Source organism: Podarcis tiliguerta, assembly GCF_965153285.1.
Source record: "Podarcis tiliguerta genome assembly, chromosome: 9".
In the NCBI taxonomy this organism is placed as follows: domain Eukaryota; kingdom Metazoa; phylum Chordata; class Lepidosauria; order Squamata; family Lacertidae; genus Podarcis; species Podarcis tiliguerta.
In genome coordinates this window covers 46798664-46810740 of record NC_139542.1, presented here as the reverse complement: position 1 = coordinate 46810740, position 12077 = coordinate 46798664, and positions in this window count along the sequence as shown.

Sequence of the window (12077 nt, the reverse complement as noted above, 5' to 3'; positions counted from 1 at the left end):
TTTTAATGATTCCGAATTTCATTTTATCTTGTGTGGAATGGCAGGGAGAGGGTTTCTTTGCAACATTAAAAGGGGGGGGGGGAATGGAAGCTGTTCTTTGTATTTGGATGAATTATTCTTCATGTATGTTTTGAGGATGAGAATCTCCTTTTAAGATTGCTCAAATAAGTACTTCTGAAGATCCCAGAGTCGGTGAATCTAAAACATTCCATATACCCCCTGCTTTGGAACAACCCAAATTATGATATTCCTTAATAGACTCTGTCCTAATAGCTTTGACATACTGTGCCCAATGAAGATAATTTCTCCTTATCACCATTATTAATTAGAACGTGAGACGTTAGCTGCAGTGTGGTTTAGGGAACCAATTAAAGGACAATAAGGATGGCAAGTGAAGTTGTAATTTTATTTGACTACTAAAGTATTAGCAACTGTATTGACTGAATTAGCTAGAACTAGTAGTAGTAAAATAAACTTTGGGTACCCAGCTTACATTGTAGACTGCTATGCAGAAGTAGACTGCCTAGGGACAATCTCACTTCTGTGATAGTAAACAGTGACCCCATGTGAAATAGTCATGCCAGGCAGGGAATTGTACCCCGGGTTCCCCCGGTCTTCATTTGACACTCTCATGCGGAATAGTCTGGTTGCCTGGATGAGCCTGCTTCAAATACAATTGACATGAAGAGGCCTCCACACAATTGAGGGGCAGCAAGACCACACTGCTGGCATTACCTCGGAGGTTTCATGGCTTTCTAAGTGTAGACATCTGCTTAGGAAGAGCTGCCCTATGTAGATCTCTCTCTGTGTAGGCTTCCCCTGGAAGCTGGAATCCTCAGCATTCAGGATCCCAACTCCAAAGAAAGTCTCTGCAGATTGGCTTGTGCAGATGTCTACAGCTAGTTCATGGATGATGAGGACAATTGTTCATCCTATACTTTTCCATGCTCTCCCCCATCAATTTACTAACCACAAGAAGTCAGGGTCTGGATTTTTAAAGTGGATTTATGCTAGGGTGACGAGTGCTTTAATCTTTAATTCTGCAAACCTAAACCTAAAAAGCAGAAACATCACCTTGCCAACAAAGGTCCGTATAGTTAAAGCTATGGTTTTCCCGGTAGTGATGTATGGAAGTGAGAGCAGGACCATAAAGAAGGCTGATCGCCGAAGAATTGATGCTTTTGAATTATGGTGCTGGAGGAGACTCTTGAGAGTCCCATGGACTGCAAGAAGATCAAACCTATCCATTCTTAAGGAAACCATCCTGAGTGCTCACTGGAAGGACAGATCCTGAAGCTGAGGCTCAAATACTTTGGCCACCTCATGAGAAGAGAAGACTCCCTGGAAAAGACCCTGATGTTGGGAAAGAGGGAGGGCACAAGGAGAAGGGGACGACAGAGGATGAGATGGCTGGATAGTGTTCTCGAAGCTGCCAGCATGAGTTTGACCAAACTGCGGGAGGCAGTGGAAGACAGAAGTGCCTGGCGTGCTCTGGTCCATGGGATCACGAAGAGTTGGACACGACTAAACGACTAAACAACAACAACAAAGTTCTGGTATGCACTTGAATCTCTCCTGCAAAATAGTGAAAGTACGAAGGCATCCTCTGGGAGAGTTCCTATACCTTTGTTGTGTAATGATGGAAGAATTCCATCCACCATATCTTATGTCATTCCGCTGCAATTCTCCACAGCTCTAGGTAAATGAACCTTCTCAGGGTCTAGACCTGCCATTGTTTTCACATGAAAACAATGGAGTTACATGACTAACTGGAAATTACCATTGCCTCCCACCTCTGATTGCAGGAAGCTTTTCTAACTGTCTAACACTCTACATGGTCTCTTCAGAATTAATAACAACTTCTTATTAACATAGTTTGTCCTGCACCAGACATGTCAAAAGTAAGGACTGCAAGATCTCAAGTCCAAAACATCACTTTTATTGTTCCTAATAAGCTGGAAGAGTTTTCACAGGTTGTCAATTTGCCTGCATAGATTGGGCTTATGAGTACATGACATGCTCATCTACGACATGCCTACCTACATTCATATAATGGTACAAAATCCAAAAACATCTGTGGGTCTACTTCTATCTATGATGGTTGCATTACTTCCATCCAGACCAGCGGCTGGAGAAAGCAAATTTAATTTGCTTGGAAACAGCAAAAGGAAATAGAATCCTGAAAAGGAAAACAAAAGAAATGCTCCTTAACTAAGCTCTTGTATTTGAAGCAGTCATTTTATACACATCAACAAGCACTGTAAAGACCAAAGAAGAAAACTGTCATATTTCATGCCAAAGATGTCTTGTCTCTAGCAGAGATCCCTACTGTTCTGATAGCCATTGTTAAAATTATATACTGAACCCCTACAGTGATGTCCCACTCCAGGGGGAATAAATCAAAGGTCAGCTATACAGAAAACAAGACACTGCTCTCATTAAATAAGGGTGAAAATGGCAACGGCATCACCTTTCAAATGTTCAAGCTGGCACTACTTAACATAGGACTAATCTGCTTCTCACTCTGGTTGCTTGGTCATTGGGATTTAAAAACAAAACAAAAGCAGGCCTTTAGTATGTGCATAGTATGGTAAATTAAAGAATGGTAAACAAATAGAAACCAAGCAAGCTGGCTAATAATAGTGTCTATTTAGCATGGAGAGCATATTAATTTATATTAACATTCTAAACTAGGATTTTAGCTCACCAGATCATTATAGAATAAGATTTGCAACATACGTCACTGCACATTCCTGCTCATTTGGACCAGGAATTTAAGCAGGCACAGGTAAGCTGGTACAGTCAACAGGGGAAGGCAGACTTCAAGATTGCAGAATCTGTTTTGTGTTTCACTGGAGCCCTGAGCAAAAGCACATATGCTTAGATTTAAAGAACAGTTGCCTCTGAGTAGTTGCTGGGCACACAGATTTCTTCTGCGTATCACAGCAGAATTTCCATACTTCCACAGGGGAAAAAATCTGGTTACCCCGAGTTTTCATAATTTCAGAAGTCTAATCCGAGGGGAGGGGCATTTTGTTGTCATTGCTGAACAACTGGGAACCAGAAAACCTTGCTGATCTATTTCAGACCATCCATAGATCTACTAGGGCAGTGTTCTTCAAACTTGGTTTTCTGTATCTTGTTGGATTACAGTAATAAAATGTATGCCAACTTGAGCGCATTGAAGCAAAGTTGGGATATAAATAAATAGAAAGAGATAACTCTGGAATAGGAAACCTGAGGACAAAAAGTTCTGGCCATGATTTTTTTCTTTTCTTTTTGAGATAAGGGAAAGCAACTTACAGCCATCAGTAAAAGTCCTCAATCAACCAGGCTCTTCTGTCAGTAAATACAGGCTGCGTACAATCACCTAAGTAGTCATTAAAGGACTCTTCTCTATTTGCGAAGACCACTCTACAGTAGATACCCGAACAATTACAATTAACAGACGAAAGTGCTACATTGCTGAATGGTGTTTGATTAATAGCGGCCTTATGGGAACTTTTCTTTCTTTTTTCTTTTAAAATCAAAATTATCAATTGTTTTCTATTACTGTGGAGAAAGCTTTACCAAAGACAAGCTGAGAGGTGGGGAAATGAATGTGTGCACAATGCACAATTTAACGAATTGTGGTGGTATGCATGTTAAATGTTAAAGATGCATCATAAAAACAAGTTCAGCCCCACCATAAATTACCATACCTCACCATACACTCCTTTGACATTATATGGAAACTATTTCAGTTATTTGTACATGGGCATAATTTTTCAGAATGTGCCTTTACTGCTGAGTGCTAAAAATGTAGCATGTTTTCCCAGCTATGTTTGGATAAAAAAAGAACTGTTGGTTGTTGGACTGTATTTTTGTTGAAAGTGCAACAGTAGAGATCATTCTGTGTGCAACTTAATGGTTAATTCTGTTAGTATTAAAGTCAACTGGCCAAGAGGGGTAGAGGTAGAGGTATAGCTTAGCAACCAGGCGGGGGGGAGGGACATGATGTTTACAGAGGTAGCATGTTTCCTGATTGGCTGTGTAGTTATGAGGGAGTTTTTTCTGTGTATATTTTATTGAATGTGTCCCTGCTCTGTTGAAGTCCTGAACTAAGAAAGGAAAAGCCTCTTCTGCTTTTCCCTCAAATTATACACGGTTTAATTCTGGGGGGGTTTTCTCAGTAAATTGCTAGCAGGATTTTCTCTCTCTCTCTGGATGCTGTCTGCATTGTTCAAGTAACTTTAGGTCTTATGACATTACTCTCATCCATATTTTCCTGGAAGCTGTGGCATTCACGTATTTGTCTTGATCCCTTCCCAACCACCAAATATACAAATACTTTTTAATCACAGGAATACTGTACCTATCAATGGAGGCATGCTTATTCAGAAACAAACATTTCCTACCACATGTGGTCTAGAACACAGTTGGTGTCCAAAATATGTTCTTCTCTGCACCACTGTAGTTATAACTACCTATGATTGTTTGCTCACCTGCTTCAAACAGGAGCTAAAATTGCTGGCCTGTTGTCACTGTTACAATATGCAGCTTCACTTGGACAAAGCAGCTGCAAACTGTTTTTGCTGTGAGAGCTGATTGCAACAAACGGATACAAAATCACACCTGCCTTTCCGCAAGCTGTATTAGAAACTGCGGTCTGAATGTGACAGAGATGGAGTTCAAATCCCATTGCTTTTGATGGGAGAAATCTAGAAGCAATTCAGGAGGCAGATAGTGGCATTGTACATTCTATAATGTTTGCAAGCTGGAGACAAAATTGAATAAGTAGGGATATCCATACCATGTCTCCATGGCAGTTCATTTTCTTGGGCTACTGTGTATGTGTGTGTGGCCTATTTGGGGACCCAGCCCAGAACAAGACAGTGGTGAAAAGAAGCTCTGACCATCCAAATAGTTTTCTTCACTTTACCTTGGACTGATATCTTGCTGTGCAAACAGATTCCAGTGTGGAGGTATATTAAGGATTATCTTGAGACATGTGATGATGCAAGCATGTCCCAAGACACTTTATCTTATGACTCAAGGAAGGAGACAGCATACCATGGACCTTAGATAGTATGATTAGACATTGTATGTCAAGGCAATCCCTGCTCACCAGTCCTACATTATGTATAAAAGTTTTTCTTTCCTTCTTTCCATTTATATATCACCTTTCCTCTAAGTAGCTCAAGGCAGCATACAATTTCTCTCCCTCATTTTATCCTCAAAAAACACCCTGTGAGGTAGATTAGACCTAGAGAGTGTGACTGGCCCAAGGCCACTTTATGCCTGAGTGTGGATTTGAACTCTGGTCTCTCAGGTCCTAGTCGAACACACTAACCACTACAGCACAAAAGTCTTTCATATTTCATAGAATCATAGAATCATAGAATCATAGAGTTGGAAGAGACCACAAGGGCCATCGAGTCCAACCCCCTGCCAAGCAGGAAACACCATCAGAGCACTCCTGACATATGGTTGTCAAGCCTCTGCTTAAAGACCTCCAAAGAAGGAGACTCCACCACACTCCTTGGCAGCAAATTCCACTGTCGAACAGCTCTTACTGCCAGGAAGTTCTTCCTAATGTTTAGGTAGAATCTTCTTTCTTGTAGTTTGGATCCATTGCTCCGTGTCCGCTTCTCTGGAGCAGCAGAAAACAACCTTTCTCCCTCCTCTATGTGACATCCTTTTATATATTTGAACATGGCTATCATATCCCCCCTTAACCTCCTCTTCTCCAGGCTAAACATGCCCAGCTCCCTTAGCCGTTCCTCATAAGGCATCGTTTCCAGGCCTTTGACCATTTTGGTTGCCCTCCTCTGGACACGTTCCAGTTTGTCAGTGTCCTTCTTGAACTGTGGTGCCCAGAACTGGACACAGTACTCCAGGTGAGGTCTGACCAGAGCAGAATACAGTGGCACTATAACTTCCCTTGATCTAGATGCTATACTCCTATTGATGCAGCCCAGAATTGCATTGGCTTTTTTAGCTGCCGCGTCACACTGTTGGCTCATATCAAGTTTGTGGTCAACCAAGACTCCTAGATCCTTTTCACATGTACTGCTCTCAAGCCAGGTGTCACCCATCTTGTATTTGTGCCTCTCATTTTTTTTGCCCAAGTGCAATACTTTACATTTCTCCCTGTTAAATTTCATCTTGTTTGTTTTGGCCCAGTTCTCTAATCTGTCAAGGTCGTTTTGAAGTGTGATCCTGTCCTCTGGGGTGTTAGCCACCCCTCCCAGTTTGGTGTCATCTGCAAATTTGATCAGGATGCCCTTGAGTCCATCATCCAAGTCGTTGATAAAGATGTTGAATAAGACCGGGCCCAAGACAGAACCCTGTGGCACCCCACTAGTCACTCTTCTCCAGGATGAAGAGGAACCATTGATGAGCACCCTTTGGGTCCGGTCAGTCAGCCAGTTACAAATCCACTGAGTGGTAGCATAGTCAACACTGCATTTTACCAGCTTCTTTACAAGAATATCATGGGGCACCTTGTCAAATGCCTTGCTGAAATCAAGGTAGGCTATATCCACTGCGTTCCCTTCATCTACCAGGCTTGTAATTCTGTCAAAAAACGAGATCAGGTTAGTCTGACATGACTTATTTTTCAGAAATCCATGCTGACTATTGGTGATCACAGCATTCCTTTCTAGGTGCTCACAGATTGTTTGCTTGATGATCTGCTCCAGAATCTTCCCTGGTATTGATGTCAGACTGACTGGGCGGTAATTATTTGGGTCCTCTCTTTTCCCCTTTTTGAAAATAGGGACATTTGCCCTCCTCCAGTCTGCTGGGACTTCGCCTGTTCTATCATGTGAAACAACTCAATCTGCCCTTTATAGTCATGAGTTAAAAGTACTTTTAAAAAACCACCAACCCTTTATGTTGGAACTTGATGGTGAACCTTGTAATATCATTTTCTCATCTAGGGCTGCCCAGTTCAGGAGAATTCAGTACTTTAAATGATTCAGAGAAGGTAGCATTTGGGAAGGGTTGAGTTACCCTGCCATCAAGCTGCCATAGTGCAAGAAGCAGTCTCTGCCCACAGTTAAAAGGCCCAGGAACTAACGAACGAACTAACTAACTAACTAACTAACTAACTCTCTTTTTCTCTTGTATTGAACCTGCAGCAACCTTACAGCTGCTTGGCTCAACAAATGAGAGGCCTTCTAATGAAATCTTCCAGTAAATGGGTGTAACAAGACCCTTTAAAAACACCAGCGCTGCAGTGTTAATTACAACAAAAAGCATTTAAAATATTTTCCTCTATCCAAAGTGTCTTTCCTTGCTTTCAGAGAGAACCACAATTGACTGTTGATATACTATTGCCATTACATTATCTTTTCTTTTTCCAGCATCTCCCAGAGCAGAAGCCCAAACAAGATGAATGGCTGTATAATGCCGCTAAAAAGCTTCTGTGGGTTTCAGCCATCAGTGTTTCCACCTCCCAGCTGTTAGCATCCTGAAATCTGATGCTTACAATTGTTGCCTAACTTGCACTTAACTATACTTATGCTTAAATGGATCTCTCATTCCGACACGCGGTGTTCATCATCTGCTTCAAATTGCCACTCTGTACTTGTCTTCCTGCTTTCCTCTGATGAATAGTGTTAGGTTTGAATGCCAACTTGGGGAGAAATTTTGGGGCTAGTGCTGGGGTTGTGTTTTATGTTGTAAGCAGCCTTGTCAGAGCCGTCTAAAGAATGTGAAGCTTTCTTCATGTGCCAGTCAAAAGGTCCTGTTCCTGGCATACACCTTTTACGAGGCCTGGAGAAGGCAAGAGCAGGAAGAGGCAGATGTTAGCATGGGATACTGGCCTGCAGATGTGATCGGGGTCAGTGCGCTAGACATTGTCTCATTTCGTAGCCTAGTGTGAAATTTATTTCTTGCATTTATATCCCACCTTCTTCTCCAAGGAAGCACGTGTGGTTCTCATCATTTAACCCCCACAACAACCCTGTGAGGTAGGTTAGGCTGACAGGCAGTGACTGGTCCAAGGTCACTCGGTGAGCTTCATGAGCGAGTAGGGATTTGAACCCTGGTCTCCCAGGTCCTAGATAACCTGTCAGGGACTGTGCTGAGGAGGGCTGCACAGATGAGGAATGGTGGGAGCCTTCCCCTCCTCCTCCCCTGATCAGGATCCTGAATCTTCCCAGGAAAAGTGAGACAGTATAGATTTGGAACAGTGAGGATTCCCAGGTAAGATCCTCCCTCTATTGTGTGGGCAGGTAATCCCTCCCCTAACTGGCCTGATCTCCTTGGCAACGCTTCCCCCAGGTGGGATTGGACAACTGACTGGGGTAGGCGGAGACTTCCAGGTATCCCACTTGAGGGAAGGCAAAGCCAAGCCTATGCTGATGGAGCTGTTCCAAATCCAGGGGCTGCGCGCATCCACGCAAATGACGCCCCCCGTTCTATGCGGGGAGCGGTCATTGCAGAGGGACATAGTTCAGAAGACAAAAGTTGGGAAGAACTGGGTGGTGAACAGCCAGGAGAAGAAGAACCGGGAGAGAGAGAGTTAACAGACTCCAGTTTGCTGGATAGTTTCCAGTCAACCAGTCCAAGGTCACAGAGATTAGATAAGTAGCTGCACAGAAGGCACAGTGGTTGCAAGATCAGGATGCAAGATGAGGAAGTGGCGAGGGTAACTCAGGAAGTAGGTGTGAACCTTAATTGGAAGTACCTTTACTCTGAGAAGGGACTCTTTGTTCTTTCGCTGTGATCATTCAATCTCTTTAAATGGTAATAGACTATTTTTGCTTTGTTCTGCTTATCCATGGCCAAAGGGAGGGAGGGAGCCGCTCCCCCAAAGCCTGATATCACCACTAACCACCACACCACGCTGACTCTCACTGGAGTTTTCAAAGCATGCACCTCAGCTGCTAACACAGAAGATATGCAGGTCTGATGGTTACTTCATCGTAAGAGCTTTGTTGGATCACACCAAAGTTCCATCTAGTCCAGCATCATCCTGTTCTCACAGTGGCCAACTCCATGCCTAGAAGCATGCAGACATGACATGAGCCCCATAGCCGCCTTCCGCTTCATGTTCCCAAACAACCAGTATCCGGAGGCCTAGCACTTCTACTAGAAGTAGCTAAAAGCAATCATGGATAGAAGCCATCAAAAGCTTAATCCTCCAAGAATTTTACCAACTCCCGTCCAAGTTGCTGGCTGCCACATCTTGTGGTAGAAAACCCCATAGTTTGACTATGTGCTGTGTGAAGAAGTGCTTCTTTTTCATCTGTCCTGAATCTCCCAGAATTCAGCTTCATTGGATTCTCCCAGGTTCTGCTATTTCAGGGAGAATTTCTCTCTATCCACTTTCTCCACAACATATAATTTTATAGACTTCTATCATCATTCTTTCCCTCCCCCCTCCCACTTGCAGTTGCCCTTTTCCTACACTTAAAAGCACCAAATGTTGTAACTTTTCCTCATAGGGAATATTCTTTCCTCCTGAGTATCTTCATAGTTCTCATAGTTTTTCAAGGTTGTGCCATAAATTTTTGTGTATCTTTCTAGCCTTTGTCGAAACTAAAATGGATTGCCTGAGTATTTGTCTCAGTTTTCTGTCTCCTAATACAGAAGTCTTCGTTCCCCCATCACAGTAACTAAGTTCTTTTCACCCGTGTTATGTTTTGCAAAGAGAAATGAGCACATAAGATATCAACTAACAGGCATCCCTAACCTTCAGCCCTCCAGATGTTTTGGACTACAATTCCCATCATCTCTGACCACTGGTCCTGTTAGCTAGGGATCATGGGAGTTGTAGGCCAAAACATCTGGAGGGCCGCAGGTTGGGGGATGCCTGAACTATAACTATCACCTAGGGCAGGGGTTGGGGACCCACAATATATTTTTAGACTTCTAGCTCCCATCAGTTGATGCTAGCATGGTCAGTGTTCAGGGATGGTGTGAGTTATCCTCCAGCAACATACATATGGCCAGATTCTCCACCTCTACCCTAGGGTTTATAGAGGTGCTTCCTTCCACCATGATATCTTTCCTGTGTTTTAAACCCCTTTCAATAATAAATATTATATGGGCATCAACCAATGATACATTTAGGATGTTACTTCAAAAGCTCATTACCTAGCTACTTCCCATTATAACTACAATCTGTTAAAGTCATTGCAGTTCAAACCCAAAGGCCTTGACTCTTTCATTATATTTACATGTTTCCTTCATACCTTCTTGTTTATTCCTGCTCCTGTCTTCCTTAGCTTTGTTCTGCTGTATTGTTTTTTCCCCCTCAAGGTATTGTATTATGTGTAAGACCAGTTCTTTTTATTTTAGGAGAGATACTGTGCAAACCCACAAAAACTTCAGCTGTAAATGCACAGTTGCCGACAATCTACTTTAATCTGCTTTAGTCTGATTCTAAGTTAGCTATAGCAGCACCTCCATTTGTTGCTAAAAGCAAGCTTCTGCATTTCTGTGTAATTTGTTAATGTGTTTATTATATCCTTTGCTACCTCCCAATAGGAACATCCAGGAAATGAGATACTTGTAGAAGAGTTTGTTTATTCCGTGTTAAATGACAGCTGAAGGCTCACTACTCTATTTACATTTACAGTTCTAGAATTTTTTAAAACAGCATTCCACATCTAGCTAAACTTTGGAAAACAGAACCATTAAAAGCCAAGGTAATGATTACAACAAAATCTTACTCCTTAACATCTTGCATTCTCTTTTGCAGAATTGCTATTGCTTTTCACAATCTACAATAGAAATGTTAATGCTGAAAGAACTATTAGATGAGAATTAAGCTATTGCCTTAAATAGTGTAATTTCATTTTGGATACTCTCTTTAAAAGATTTGCAATCCTAATGAAAGGTAGGGTGCCTTCTAATAGGCTGGTAATTTTAATAATGCCCTAATTTAAATTCAACACATTTTAAATGGGGGGATAGATAAACTAAGGTAAATAAGTGACACCCCTCTCAATGAAAAACTGATGGCAAATGAGAGATCTGACTTTTCCTTTTTCTCTGAATTTCAGCATTTGGCATCCGCATCGTTGTTTTTTCCTGCATATATCCCCAAACGCTATGAAATGTACAGCTAGCTATATGGCATAATTGGTTTCAGAGAGAATTCTGTGCATTTTGTTTCGTAATACTTGCCGTTTGCCACCTTTTCACCACTGACAGATAGTCTTTAACAATGTATGAGATAAATGCAACAGGTGGCAAGTTATGGGCAGTGCTTTACTTCTTGAAATTCTGTTGCTACAAAAGCAGCATCTCTACATCATTTGTGCCGCAACAAATATTGAAGGCTCCTGCATAATCTCTAGCAGTCCCCCCCCCCCACTGTGAGTCATTCAACGCTAATTTAAGATGTTATGTATGTCACATATGTACATACAGCATTGATTTCCTGCACTGAAACCATCTGGCAATAAGTGCAGGCGTGTCATTCCTGTCGTAGAAGCAGAATACCTTTGAAAAGGAGGTGGAATTCTGTACTGCAACTAAGCATGTCAGGAGAACAAACTTCAGTATTACCCTCATTTGACAGAGGCTGCCTACAAAATGAACTCTGGGTTTTAAATCTGGGTTCTAAGCCTAACATTCTGTGAAGAAGAAGAGGAGGAGGAGGAGGAGGAGCTTGGATTTGATATCCCGCTTTATCACTACCCGAAGGAATCTCAAAGTGGCTAATATTCTCCTTTCCCTTCCTCCCCCACAACAAACACTCTGTGAGGTGAGTGGGGCTGAGAGACTTCAAAGAAGTGTGACTAGCCCAAGGTCACCCAGCAGCTGCATGTGGAGGAGCGGAGACGCGAACCCGGTTCACCAGATTACAAGTCTACCGCTCTTAACTGCTATACCACATTGGTTGAAGGAAAACAAGGTGGCTCCGTGCACTTTAAGAGGGTTCAGAAGAGCAGCAGTTTTGTCACAGGGGGCAGGAAATGTTTCCCTCCGGGTTTACCAAGGCAGTTTTCCTGCCCGCAATGCATCTCTTCTTGTACCTATGGTAGGTTGTCCTTTCGAAAGATCCCTCGTCAAAGTTCACTGCACACAACCATAGGGTTTCTCCATAAGCTGCTTTGCTTTAGGCTTTCTTGAAC